Source organism: Pinus tabuliformis, chromosome 2_2, assembly GCF_031772625.1.
Source record: "Pinus tabuliformis cultivar Carrire ecotype Pingquan chromosome 2_2, CPIR1, whole genome shotgun sequence".
NCBI classification, from domain to species: Eukaryota; Viridiplantae; Streptophyta; class Pinopsida; order Pinales; family Pinaceae; genus Pinus; species Pinus tabuliformis.
Genome location: NC_142300.1, coordinates 203,233,795 through 203,249,306, shown reverse-complemented (window position 1 = coordinate 203,249,306; position 15,512 = coordinate 203,233,795).

The window sequence follows — 15,512 nt, the reverse complement described above, 5'->3', positions numbered from 1 at the left end:
TAAGAGCTAGCTTAAATAGAACTCATTCTTATTAGGAAAAACCATGGGTTACAGAGAAAACTGTCACAAGTATTTGCATCTCAGAAATAAAATAGAGTTTTTAAATAGAAGTTTGAATCCTAATGAGGTCCTAAGCCTCTCTATTTATACATCTAAAGTCTCTAACAACTTCCTTCCCATTAGGGAGGCTTGGCTCCCAACTCAAGATAAACTGTTTTCTGTCCTTTTCACATGCTTGGATGTCTTCTAGTCTTCAAAGTGATGGATGTATGCACTCCGAGCTGTTTATGGAATATCTGAGTGGAGGGGTAGTAAATGAGGAGGATTTACCTCCTATAGTTACTCTCCCTTGTCCCATTCTAGTTTTACCCAAGGTCTTTTCCATAGTTGCTTGAATTCATCCATTATTCCTGCATTACATGCACATTAGACCACAAAGCCAAATATCCAACTCTAACTCATTTCATAAACAAAATATAATCAAAAGTATGCAATAAGTTGTGAGAATAGTTCGTTTGACTAAGGTAGGAGGTGAATTAAGGCCAATTAAGGCCCATATAATTACTCAATAATGAGGCTCGTCAACCCTCATGAGATACAATATGACCCAAATATTCCACCTCCTATACTCCAAAGAAACATTTGGAGGTTTTTGCATATAATTGTTCCTCCTCCAATAATTTGAGCACCCTATCAATATGTTGAACATGATCCTTCCAAGACTTGCTGTAGATTAGTGTATCATAAGAAAATACTAACACAAATTTTCTAAGGGTTTGGAAATGGAATTCATCAATCCTTGAAATGTCAAAGGTGCATTTGTATGGCCAAAAGGCATGACCAAAAATTCATAATGACCCTCGTGAGTTTTTAATTTTGTTTTGAAAATATCTTCAGTCTTCATTCTAATCTTATGATATCCTGAATGAACATTCATCTTGGTGAAGTAAATTGCTCCATGTGATTCATCCAACTTTTCATCAATGAAAGAAATGGGAAATTTATCTTTAATAGTGAGATTTTTGAGCTTCCCATAATCCGGATGCATATTCCATGATCCATACTTCTTGTGCACCAATACCAGTGGAGTAGAGAAAGAACTTTGAGTAGGTTGGATTATACCAGCCTCTAGCATTTCTACAACCATACGTTTAATTTCACTCTTTTGGGCATAAGGATATCGATAAGGTTCGATGTTTGGAGGAACACCTCCCATAGTCAAATGAATAGTATGATCATGTTCATGAATAGGTGGAAGGTCTTTGGGAGTCTCAAATACCTTGGAATGATTGTTAAAACTTTTTGGAGATCTGGAGAAATAAATGATTTTGATGTTTGAATCCCTAATGAGCATAATTGGGCAATTACACCTCATTGTTCTTTCTTCAAAATCTTTATCATGCCATTAGAGTTGATTATCTTTCCTGGATTCCCTGTGATACCCCTTAATTACACTTCCTTTCATTCCCAAAAGAAATCAAGAAAAGTTCTTGAAAATTAAAATCTATTGTCCCTAAAGATTGTAACCATTGGACTCCTAGTACAACATCAACACCACCCATTGGACTGGAAAACATTTAAATATTCTATACATATTCCCCCATGGTTAGATTGATATGATGGCACTTTCTAGAGAAATTTATAGTTCTTCCATTTTCAAACATCACTTGGCACTCGGGTGTTGGATATAAGAAGCAATTCAATTCTTTAGCTATCTTACAATGAATAAAATTACAGTACAACCTGAATCAATCAACACTATTACCTTTTTCTTCTTGATATATCATTCTATCTTGAGAGTTTTAGGAGTGGTAATTGTTATCCCCAAAGGATGATCACCTAGGCATTTTTAACTAGGTGGATCAAAATACAACATGTAGATTTGTTTTTACCATAGTAAAATCACTTTCACTGTGGAAAAGAATTTAGTAAACCACTTTTATTAAATTATTTTCTGATTTAAATTGAAAAAACCCTGAGAATAATTAGATAAATCATTATTTACTTAATTTTCTCTAGGAATAATTACTAAATCATTATTTAAATAATTATTCATGGTCACATTTGACTAAATCCCTTAGGAATAATTAAATAAATCACTATTTAATAATATTTCAATTTCACACCATTCTTAATTCTCATGAAATAATTAATCAATCAATTCATTTGTTAATTACTTCTAAATAAAGATATTGAACCATTTTTTTTTCCCTCTCCATTAAATATAATAAAGTATTCCAAGCGGTTAGATCTTGAGTTGGTTAATATTATTTTATTATTCTCCATTTTTGAGATTAACTCAATACTTAGTTATAAATAGGTGGGTTTTTCATTCATTCTTCACCATGATCATAATCATCATCACCATTTTTGTCTTTTTTATTTTCATTTTTATTTTGAGCTCCCATTCAAGTTCTTCTCATTTTATCTGGGTTTTTCACATATTGAGAGAGAAGGTCATTTTCTGAAGCATCAAGGATGTTACACAACAATTTGTCACCGTTTGTCACCATCCCTTTTACCCCTCACCCGCACACTGGAGGACTCATTCCGGGACCTGTGAGAAGTGACATGACCCGAAACCAATTGCATCATATTCCTCTAAGTATGAGCTTCATTTGCCCTGAAGACATCTCCTGCAAAATCTCCATGAAAACAACTCTTTTTGCATTAGCGTGGGTCCACAGTTCACTGCCCGCGCCAATGAGGGAAATCCTCTAAAAAGGGCGTGCCATTGGCGCTCTGTCTCAGAGTCGCACTCGTGCCAACCGAATTGACTAAAGTTTTTAACCAACAAGCTCCCGAAGGTTCTCTTCAACCCATTCACCAACTGAATCTATGTTGAGCTAGGATGGTTTGGCTTCGAATCTCCATAGAAGGGAAAGTGGTTTGCCACCTTTCATGGAAGTTTCCAAGTGATAAAGCCAATCCCATGAATAATGTGGTTGATCCTATCTCTTTCTTCTCTATATATAAAAGCTTGCCTCTATGCCTTGAGCAAGCTAGTCACAATAGTCATAATCATAACAGTCAGTAGTTCCAGGAGTTCAAGAGTTTGAAGCTGCAAGAGCCTTCTTTGCACCCATAAGGCCAAATCTAAGTAAGGAGATTCTTGTCACCCAAAGAGAGAGAGGCTTGTTCCTCATCCCAACAAGCTTTGCAAGACTTATGTAGCTGATTACCCAGCCAAAGGAGGATTTGACGTCAGAACAATGGTTGTATTCTTCATTGTTATTTACTAATAATAGATGACTATCATTGTGGTTCCACTCTCATTGTCTTATGCTTGATGTTGAGTTATATCTTTTCTGACTGATATATAATTGCATCTACTAGATTTTATGCTTGTTTTCGTGCTTTTCTTTGAATGTGCAGGTGTCCAATCATGGAGATCGTGGGGATCATGACCGGCCAAGGCAAAGGAACGAGGGCGATATCTCTTCGACGAATAGTAGCGTTGGAATCCAAGTAGGTTCTCACCATCTAATTTTTATTTGCAATTAGGAACTTGCGTGATAGCATTGTGTGATTGTTGTTAGACCCGGTCTGGGCTAGTAGGGATCGTCTCTGTCCGTAGAGAGGATTTACCTCCACAACAATTTGGCGACTCCACTGGGGAGTTAGCTTGTTGTTTGATTTGTAAACTTTAGATGGAGCCTGAAGTACGGCCAGATAGCCTTCGAAACGCTATTGCTTTGCATTAGCGAAGTAGATCAACGCCACTTCAGTCAATCTCCGGTTTGGTTTATGAACTAAACAACTTGGAGTTTGTCTTGTCTCTTTGGTTTTCCTCGTTTGGTTGCTTAGATAGCTTTCTGGGTTGGATTTCTTTCTGTTTCTTGCTTCTTGGTTTGCCTAGATACTATTTTCAAGCCCTGGGTTGCTTGCTTTTGTTTTTGACTTAGAAAACTCGATTAGCGCGCTTTTTAGCCTTACAGTCACGCCAATTGGCGCTAGTTTCTCATAAACAACCCTCGCCAATCCCATAAAAGCGCGAGTTGTAGCCTGAGAGTCACGCCAGGCCTGTGAACTTTTCCAGTTTGCTTGTTTACAGCCTTCCAAGCTTGGGTTTTGTGTCTAGCTACACCTTTTTCAATCACTTGAGTGTATCAGAGCCTTGTTTGACTGGTTTTGAGTTTTTTTTAAGAAAATTATTAATTTGATTTCCTTTGATCATTACTTGGAGGTTTGTCTCAGTCTTTTCACAATTTTGCATCTTTTTGCTTTCGTGTATTAGTGTCAATCGCCTTTGAGTGTTTTTATTTTATGATCTTTGGAACTCTCTGTTATAGAAATTTTTGTGCCTTACAGCATTGAGCATGAAATTTCCATAATATAAGGGATCTAAAGTCCCTAAATATGTTGTTCCTACCCCTAGAGGAACAAGGCTAACAAACCACAGCAATTCACAGAAGTTCTCCATCAGAAACTGCTCAAAAACAAGTCAATTCAGGATCATTTCAGTGGCTCCACTAGCTGTTTGCGCTGACTGTCAAAGCCAACACTGGCTACCTGCGCTGAATGTCAAAGGCAACACTGGCTACCTGCGCTGAGCGAGAGTGGACATGTGGCAAGTTCATTTCTCAAGGTGTCAGAACCCAGGAAGCTTCCAAAATGACACTTGCCTCAGGGAATTCGACTGGTGATGAGTAAGAGGTTCCAAATCTCCAAGTGGAAGCAAGAACCTCCAAGTGGAATCAAGAACTGACAGAGGGAGAGGACACTAGTCAGATCTCAAGCTGACTCATCCTCTATCCAAACATCTATATATGGATCTCTCCTCCATGAGATCTAAAGGCTGGAATTTTGTTATTGCAAAGAATTGCTGTTGGTTTTAGACTGGAACTATTGCGTGCTTAATGCTTTGAAGGGGGTGAAGATAGGAATTTCATTTGCTGGGAAGGAGATGCTGGGTTGGAGCCCTCTGGGTTGTATCTCTTCCTGAACCTTGTTATTCATCAATAAAGCTATCTTGGTTTCTCCTATATACTGATGTATTTTTGATGTATGATTGCATTAGTATATTTAGTTTATTGCTAATCCTGAACTAGTTATGAATATGAATCCATGTCTTGTGTAGTGTTCTCTTCTTGTGATCTTGCAGAAACCTCTTGAAGCTGGGCGAGCGAGAAGGCAAGTAGCTGGGAACTCTCTGAGAGAAGAGAAACCGGATCGAGGGACAAATGGAAGACACCGGTTAGTCCATCCATCTCTCTTCATTCTTAATTCATAAAGGAAGAATACTAGAATAGCTATCTCTGTTTGTTGCTAAGGCACTGTCACACCTTAGGTGGATAGGATCGTCCTGCATAGGCATTTTTCCCCACAACAAATTGGCGACCATACTGGGGAGATTTGTTTAGTCATTTTATTTGTGTTTCTATCATTGTTTGTTTCATAGACTCGACAGCAACAATCGAACTGCATCTGCTATTCCTGGATGCAAAGTAGACAGTTGCTGCTTTGATCCAATCACTGGACTTGTCTATGATCTGAACAATGGACTCACAAATGATTTGATGATCCTTTGTGATAGATCTTAGTACTCCCTCAAAGCATTCATTTGGTTACACCTTGCTTGTTGCTTTGATTTGGCCTGAAACAGTAGATTAAATAGCAATCTGTGACCCAGAACCAGTGAGAAACGAGAGTTTCTCCTTCAGCGCAGACCCTGTGAAGGGATTCTGCATTTCAACGCAGGTCCCGTGAAGGCTACCTGCGTTGAATGTCAAAACCCCTGTGTTGAGGTTGCGCTGAACCAGTTTGGCCTTGTGCAGTTGGGGTTCTCTGCTATGTTTTGCCTTGTTTTGATCTCTGATTTTTTGCAACCTATAACCAGCATAGGTACCAGTCTGATAACTCCTTTTCTCTGCTTAAATTCCGCCTCCTTTTGTACAAAAAGACTGTGAGTGTTTTTATGGGTTTGTGGCGTCACTTGCAGTGTTCCTTTGCACTTGATTCAGATCTGTTGATTGTGATCTTAGGAGAGAGTTCATTGGCTGTTTACAGTTGATTATACATTTGCTTTTGCTTATTGGTTTGAGTTTGTCTCTTTTAAGTGTCAAAACAAGTATTCATTTCGAAAATCGTTAAGTGTTGTAATCTCTTCTACCCTCTCTGATTTCGAAAAAGTAAACTTGTTTGTATTTTTCATTTAAAAGCAAATTCAAAGTTGTACAAAAATCTTTCTTTGTAGGCATCAATACTAAGAAAGCGGAAAACAAACACCTGCATTGTGCATTTTCATCTTGATAGTTTGCATGTTTGATTTAGGAAAAGTGCATTAGAGTGTTCTGATTGCTCTTTGAGAAAAGATGGTGTCTTTCTTTTCGCTTAGTAGCTAGGATTTTCAAAGTTGAAAAGATATAAAGCTTGCTTATCATCTTTAGACTGCATTTAGGAATTGTATCATACATCTCGTGGTGAACCTCAAAAGGAAAAATTCTAAAAAGATCAACCTAAAATAAATTGAATGAACTTAACAACGCTTTGCGACATAACGCACAACATAGAGGTCTAGGCTAGAGACGTGTTCCGGCATCGTAAAGCCTGGTGACTGTCGATCTCGTGGGTGGTGGGTGATTCCTCCTGAGGGACGATAGCGCCAGTATGGATTGCACTCCCACGTACCGTCGCGTATATATTGGGAGACCCCTATAGGCATAAAACCTTTATCCTTAGGAAGTCGTGTCGGCCGCCCTACTGATCACAATGCACTGAACACAACATTCAGGAAGATCGACCGCCCGTACCCTAAAAAGTATTCTGCGGTTTTGCAAAAAGTTTGGCACACCCTCTGCCTAGAACTCCAGAGCATTTCCTTTTGGCCTTTTTTAGACTCTATAACGGAAAAAGTCCATCCGAGCATTTGTCACTTCTGGCTCGTTAAAACATCGAAGGAGACTAGAGTCATCTTTAAATTTTTCTCGACTCTTTAAAACCGAAAAAGCAAGTTGTGTCTAAGCGTCGTTAAAAATTTATTTTAAACGGAACAATCACCCCTATTCCTGCATTGATCTTTAGGTTGAAAAAATGGAGTACACCAACCAAGGAATTCCCCTTGGTGGAAATCCTAGTCCCTTCTCCTCTTGGGGAGATGTTGGTGCGCCCCATATGGCCACATTGTCACTTCTAGGACTGACAATTGGCCTGTCGGTCTGGCTCTTTTCAACCAATGTCGTTCAGAACACCACTATTCCTGAACAGTCGAGTCAACAGTTAGATCAGACCAGAGTTGCCCACCAGCCTTCCACTTCATCTAATTCTTTCTCTCCTCCTTCCTCTTCGCTTGACGGAACTGGTAAAACAAAAAACCAAGTTCCTAAGGAGAAGAAGGAAAAGAAGAAGAAAGAGAAGAAGAAGAAGGAGCCAAAAGCGACTGGGGGCAAACAAGTGTCGTCTGACAAAAATCCACACACAGCACTGACTAGGCCTAAATCGCCATGTGTCATATGCAAGGGAGACCACTTCCACAGAGATTGTCCTTGCATCCCTCGGATACTAAGGGACTGGTCTCCCCATTTGCACAATTTGGTAGCGTCAACCTCTGATAGCCATGTTGACTGCTCACCATCAACTAGTGAAAGTGAAGCCACAGGACAGAGAGGGAAAGCTAGATTTTCCTGCAAACTGTGTGAAGGCGACCATGCCATCCACCGTTGTCCCTTCTTAGACGAGGCCAAAAGAGTTTTGGAAGATCGCCCGGTTTTACCAGTGCAACTTCCTCCTCGATATCAAAAACTCCTGCCAAGTCCTTCACTAGTTGAGAACCCAGCTGGCCCACCCAGGTGGTCAGCCAAAGCACCTATCATTGAAGATGAACCATCTGAATCCATACTTGACGAAAGTCAAAAGTTTGAGGCGGCAGTTGACCCGGTTTTTCCTTCAGAGGTTCTATCTTCGAATGATACCATCACAGAGGAGAATAAAGACGACACCGTCCAAATTCTCTTCATCAACACAGACTCCGACGAACAAGGGGGCAATTTGCCCATTCCTTTATCACAGGAAGGAACTTCGTCAGAGTCATACCCGGCCGTCTATTCGGTCCCACCACCAAGCAACCTAGTTGTCTCGTTCGACTGGAACCAACTAGGCAGACCCCGGTTGCCAGCAAGCATACCATTCAGAATTATCGTTCAAATATACAGAATGGTAATGGCTCACACTATCATTGATGAGGGGGCATCTGCGAGTATCCTTTCCTCTATTTCTTGGAAAGCGCTTGGTTCGCCAGCGCTTTTGCCTGAAATGAGAAATATATCAGGCTTTGATAAAGGAACCAGTCGACCTTTAGGGATCCTCCCCAATGTGCCCATAACATTGAAAGGGAAGACCGTTCAAATGAACGTGATGGTCGTCCAAGGACCCTTGGATTATAACCTACTCCTTGGACGAGACTATATATATTGCATGGGAGCCATCGTCTCCTCACTCTTTAGAGTACTGTGTTTTCCGCACGAAGGAAGAGTGGTCAAGCTCGTGGACCAACTTTCATTTCCCGGATCATGCATCGCAAATAGTCATATACCATCCGTAAATGGTCTATTCATGCAAGAAGTGTCTCAACCCATGGTCCGTCCTCCTGATGAGCGCGAGTAATTCGGGAGGATATGACTAGAACCCAGGGGGCATGCGTCTTGGTCTGCTTCGGCAGGAAAACTTTGGGTATAGAGTAGGTTTCCGCGGGAGAATATGACTAGTCTGTACCCCGTCCGTCTAGGAAGAGGGTTATTCTAGAATAAGATTCTTTTGTCAAAGTTATGTGAGTTGGCGGGTTACGTCACTCACCTTTGTCTACTTCAGTAGACATTGCCGAGGAAGTGTTTTGTTTGAAAGATTAACGAGACAATATTTGGGTAACCTGAAAGAGGTAGGCCTCTCTCGGTGAAAGAAATGTTTTGACGGAAATGAAGTAGAGGTAACCTTGAAATCGTACTTTATGCCTGGGGGCATGCAAACCTTTTGGAGTGCAAGCAAGGGGCGGCTATTTATTTTTTAAATTTTTAGGTCCTCCCTTTAAACCTGTAGGTATAACCCTTTAAACTCGTAGGATTAGTCGTTTCCGAACTTGCGTAACGAAAGGATCCGGGGCAAATCTTTGTGAGATGAAGCTCCATAAAAAATAGAATCTCAATGAGACACTCTTATCATATGACTGGGTTAATCGAGAAGTTTTAGCACACAGTTCATGCTCATTAAAAAATAAACGCAAGATCCGAGCAGTTTTAATGCGGACTTCATGCTCGTTAAAAAATAAACATAAGCAATGAGCAAGTGTTTCCACCAGCGTTTAAGCTCATTTTAAAATAAAAAATGAACCTACCTGTTATAGACATTTTTGTGCCTTACAGAATGAAGCATGAAATGTCCATAATCTAAGGGATCCAAAGTCCCTAAACATGTTGTTCCTACCCCTAGAGGAACAAGGCCAGCAAACCACAGCACTGAATAACAGTTCTCCACTTGAAAACACTCAAAAACAAGGCAATTCTGGATCATGTCAACTGCTCCACCGAGCATCTGCGCTGAATGTCAACTGCTCCACTATCTACCTGCGCTGAATGTCAATTGCAAAGAAGGCTACCTGTGCTGGGCGAGTTGGGACATGTGGCACAGTCATTCCTCAAGGTGTCAATGCCCAGGAAGCTTCCAAAATGACACTTGGATCAGGGAATTCGACTGGTGATGAGTAAGAGGGTCTAGATCTCCAAGTGGAAGCAAGAACCTCCAAGTGGATTCAAGAACTGAAGAATAACTGAAGTGAGAGAGGACACTAGTCAGCTTCATGCCAGCCTCAAGCTGACTCATCCTTTCTCCAAAACTCCTATATATAGATCTCTCTCATGAGGTCTAAGGAGGATGGAATCTTCTGAATGTAAAGAATTGTTGTTGGTTTGAGTTTAGAACTATTGGGTGATTTGCTTTGAAGGAGGTGAAGAGGAGATTTCTTTCTGCTGGGAAGGTGATGCTGGATTGGGCCTCTTATGGTTGTATCACTTCCTGAACTTTACTTCTTCCATTAATAAAGCATTTGAGGTTCTTCTATATGCATGTGTTTCAATGGTGTATTGTTATACTTGTGTATTTGATTTATTCTAATCCTTGAATCAGTTATGAATGTATGCTTCTTGTAGTTTCCCTCTCTTGCCTTTTTGCAGGATCTTGGCGTAGCTGGGCCAGTGAAAGAGCAAGGAGCTGGGAGCAAGCAGCAAGGAGAGAAGATTGGATCAACCATTAGCGAAAGACATCGGTTAGTGGACCTATTTCTCCCCTATTTTACTTTCATAAAGAAGAAATCTTAGATAGCTTTGCTTTGATTGTTGCTGAGGTACTATCACCCTTAGAGTGGGATAGGGTCATTCCGTATTGGATACTTTTCCCAACAACACTACCCGGTAAATAACCACCGTGAATGTAACCTTATCAGCCATTAAATCCTTGGTCGTGTTTTCACCGTCACCTCCACTTTTCATTTGGCCGATCATTCACCTCCATATGATTGTTTACCCATTTTGAGGAACAGCTGCGAAGAGTGATTTCACCTAGCCATCCTTGTGACACTGCCGTGATTGGAAAATTCCAACCTGTACCTGGAATTAGCTGCTAACCCTGTTTATCACTCGTTCCTCAAAAGATGAGTCTTCTTTAAGCTCTTTTCATCTGACTCGTAAAATATGAAAAGATTGCCGAGTTTTGGCCTTCCATCTCGTTAAACCAACTGGAAGTGCTATCCCTCCTCTAGATTTTAATCTTTTTGGACCTGAGGGATTATTGCACAAAAAGATCGAGCGCTTGTTTTATTCGGCTCGTTAAAACTATCGAAAACTCATCCCTTATGTATTGTTTTATACTTTTTCGGACTTAAGGGATTAGATGACGAAAAAGGACTTTTGGAGTTAACTTTATGTACCTTTTCAGACTCTCTAAAAATGAAAAGGACTGAGTTATCCTTGTCGTTAGAATCGTTAAAATCATTAAATAGCGACAAACTTGTCTTTAGAAGAGAACGAGTTTCACTATCGCTAGGCTCGTTAAAACATAGCGATGGGCTTGCCCGAAGGGCAGGTTATAGAACAAGCATATGTTATCCTCCTCAATCTTGAAAAAAATAAAGAGGTACTGGTTAGCAATGACTGGGGAAAAATTGGGAGAAACTCAAGAAAACTTTGATGGTAGCAAGTCGCTCTTGAACATGACACTTTTCCTCCGTACCACAATCGGGTTGGGTTGTTTCATTCACCAGTCACATCCATGGACTCGCCATACCATCCATATTTGGGGTAATGCTACCAATCCATCACATCAGTGTCGCTATATGTTCAAGAGAAGTCGTTCAGAAAAGTCAACCGTGTCCCATCCACTGCCATACATTATCCTTCATCCTTTCATGACCGCCACCCTGAATCATATGTCACAGATCGTTTTCACCTCCATCAAAATCATTAGCTTCGTTCCGTGTCACTGATGTGGGATTCATTAAGGCCCTCCTTTGACGGATCGCTTCTTGTCGACATCAGCTCATTATCCAAGAAGTTGATCTAGGAACAACCCCTTCAGTACTTTGAAGCTTGCATGCCTCAATGGCAAGTTTCTCACTTCCGGCGACAGGTATACATCAATGACCTTCGACCGAAAGATTTTGCATGGTGTTCGACGCCAAGTCCTTTATTCACACCACGTGAATTGTACTGCAGTACCTTGAGGATCATTATCATTATCGGTGATTCCTCTCGCGCTTGTTAACGGTTTACCTCATTGACCGGTAATCAGGCAATGTCTTTCCATGTTCGACTTCAGAACATTTCTCACATGGATCGACTTGTACTTAGAGTGAAGATCGAACGAGTTTGAAGACCCCGGATCTAGTTTTATCCATCTGGGCTGCGATATATATTCAGGAAAGATAAAGACATTGACATGTACATCGTTGCAGCAGATAATCATCCTACCCCAAAGGATGATAATTTCATCAAAATTATCAGTCTACCACCAGACGATTGTCTGTTCTATGTACAAAAAAATGAATTTATAAAGCTGAGCTTGGGAATGCCCGCCTTAGCTAGATCATGAAAGCAGTATGAAAAATAATGTATTGTATTGTATCTTATTACAGGTCTCCTCCTAGCATTGGATGAACTTTGGATCCCCCTGATAAAGCATTTCACCCGATAAACGGCCTCATACTTTAGGGGGCAACTGTTATAGACATTTTTGTGCCTTACAACATTGAGCATGAAATGTCCATAATCTAAGGGATCCAAAGTCCCTAAATATGTTGTTCTTACCCCTAGAGGGAAAAGGCTAACAAACCACAGCAATTCACAGAAGTTCTCCACCAGAAACTGCTCAAAAACAAGTCAATTCAGGATCATTTCAGTGGCTCCACTAGCTGTTTGCACTGAATGTCAAAGCCAACACTGGCTACCTGCGCTGAATGTCGAAGGAAACACTGGCTACCTGCGCTGAGCGAGAGTAGACATGTGGCAAGTTCATTTCTCAAGGTGTCAGAACCCAGGAAGCTTCCAAAATGACACTTGCCTCAGGGAATTCGACTGGTGATGAGTAAGAGGTTCCAAATCTCCAAGTGGAAGCAAGAACCTCCAAGTGGAATCAAGAACTGACAGAGGGAGAGGACACTAGTCAGATCTCAAGCTGACTCATCCTCTCTCCAAACATCTATATATGGATCTCTCCTCCATGAGATCTAAAGGCTGGAATTTTGTTATTGCAAAGAATTGTTGTTGGTTTGAGACTGGAACTATTGGGTGCTTAATGCTTTGAAGGGGGTGAAGATAGGAATTCCATTTGCTGGGAAGGAGATGCTGGATTGGAGCCCTTTGGGTTGTATATCTTCCTGAACCTTGTTATTCATCAATAAAGCTATCTTGGTTTCTCCTATATACTGATGTATTTTTGATGTATGATTGCATTAGTATATTTAGTTTATTGCTAATCCTGAACTAGTTATGAATATGAATCCATGTCTTGTGTAGTGTTCTCTTCTTGTGATCTTGCAGAAACCTCTTGAAGCTAGGCGAGCGAGAATGCAAGTAGCTGGGAACTCTCTAAGAGAAGAGAAACTGGATCAAGGGACAAACGGAAGACACCGGTTAGTCCATCCATCTCTCTTCATTCTTAATTCATAAAGGAAGAATACTAGAATATCTATCTCTGTTTGTTGCTAAGGCACTGTCACACCTTAGGTGGATAGGATCATCCTACATAGGCATTTTTCCCCACAACACTCTCACCTGTTTTTCTTGATTTTCACTTGATTGATTCTTAGATTACAATCATCTTGTGTTTGAGAATTCTCTTGCATAGATCACACTTGCACAATTAGAATTCTCATTTTCAGGATCTGAATGAAAGGTGTGCATAGATTACATTTGCATACTTTGGGTGTTTGCCATTTTCCATCGATTTAACATTTTAGCCCTAAGGCATCTAGTGGCTTTGTGCATCGAGCCTTCCTTAGGAGTTGTGGTCTTCTGTTGGTCCAGTCAACTTTTTTGTTACTCTCCTGCACTTGTTCAGGGAGAGGACTATCTTGGTGTTTTGGGGATTTGATTGTGTTCTCATTGAGTGAAATTTGTTTCTTTTACTCGGTGTTATTATCTCTCAAAATTTGTTTAGTGCACTTTGCCATTGAAAAGAAAATTAACAAGTCTCTTTTGTGTTGAATTAGTTAATGGAAATTAGAGCTTTTCATTGATTAGTGATCTTGGAAAAAGAAAAAGTTTCATTTATTGCCATTAGCTACATTAGAATGGTTCTTGATTGTTTGTGGTCATTTGGTTTGATTGAAAAATTATCAACTCTCTCGTAGTTAGTGGTCATCGAACGAAATGATATTCTTTGGCATATAGCTTGCATTTAGGGAATTGTGAGAGATTACATACGGTAGGACCTGGAAATCGAAACCTAATCAAAGATCAACTGTAAAATGAACTGAATGAATGTAAAAATGCATTGGAACTTAACGCAAACATCTAGAGGTATAGGCTAGAGACGTGCTCCAGCATCGTTAAACCTAGTCACTTTTGTTTCTCTTAAGGTTGGTTGATTCCTCCTTCTGTGACGCAACAAGTGGTCTAGCATGGACTTGAGCTCCCACGTACCGTCGAGTATATGGGGAGACCCCACTAGGTTATCATCCTTTATCCACAGGAATCCGTGTCTGCCGCCTTACAAGCCGTAACGCATCGAACACAACATTCGGGAAGATTGACTGCCGTATGAAAAGTCCTTGGTTTTCATATGATTCCCAAGGTGTATATGCAGTTTTACGAGTTGTCTAGTAAACCCTTTGCCTAGTTTCTCCAGAGTAGTCACTTTTGATCCTTTTCAGACTCCTTAAAAGAAAAGGCTCACTTGAGCACTTGCCACTTCGGGTTCACAAAACATTCGAAGGCGACTAGAGTCACCTTTTTGTCCTTTTCTCGACTCTTAAAACATGAAAAGGTCAAGTTCAGTTCCTTTGTCTTAAAATTTATTCGGCCGCATTCACATTCACCTGGTTAGATCTTGTTTGCGTTAGCTTGAGTAGGCTTCTTTTCGTCCTCGATGGCAACTTTTCCGGGGTTCACCAACCTAGTGATCCCCTCTAACGGGAACCCTGGTCATTTCGCTCCTTTTGGAAATGTTGGTGCTCCTTATATGGCGACGTTGTCCCTCCCAGGGTTAACTGTTGGGTTGCCGGTCTGGTTGTTCTCAACCTCTTTGGTCCCTACCATCTCACCGTCTAGTCAATCCGTCCCTCCACCTAAACAACATCATGTTGATTCTAAGGTGGATCTCTCCCCTTCTACGCCCACTTCTACGTCCTCATCTTCTACTTCACCTGGTGAAAGTGTAGATTTGAGTAACCAGGTGGCTAAGAAGAAGAAGAAGAAGACAAAGAAGAAGAAGGCTCCTAAGTGAGAGGTTACAAGTGTAGCTACCTCCTCGAGTACACCTGAATTCGGGCCCCCTTCGGCTCCTCCGCGGAAGGTCACGTTTCCTTGTCCATTATGCAAGGAGGACCATCTTCTTAGCGATTGTCCTGGCATTCCCAGGGTACTAGAAGTATGGTCTCGCAATCCGGCCCGCCCCTCATCGTCCTCTGAAGCTCACGGCGATGCTACCTTATCAGTCGCGAATGGTAAGGGAAAAGGGAAGATTCGAATCCCCTGTAGACTTTGTGAAGACAATCATCCCCTTCACCTTTGTCCACTCATGGATAAAGCCTCCGTTGCCTTCGAAAGTCTTACAGCTCCTTCACCCAAACTTCCCATTGGTTATCAACATCTCTCTGTAGCTGTAGATCATCCCCCTGCTGACAAAGAGATTGCTTCAAATTCTTCTCTTGTCCAGGCCCCTCTTCCCGAACCCGGCTGCCCCCAGCCTTTTCCAGACCAACCATTGGATGGAAAGAGTGTCGACTCGAGTCCACTGCTAGCTCACTCTGTTTCGGAAGAGAATCACGCCCATGTTCTTCTCGTCTCTTTAGATTCTCTTGAGTCCCAAAA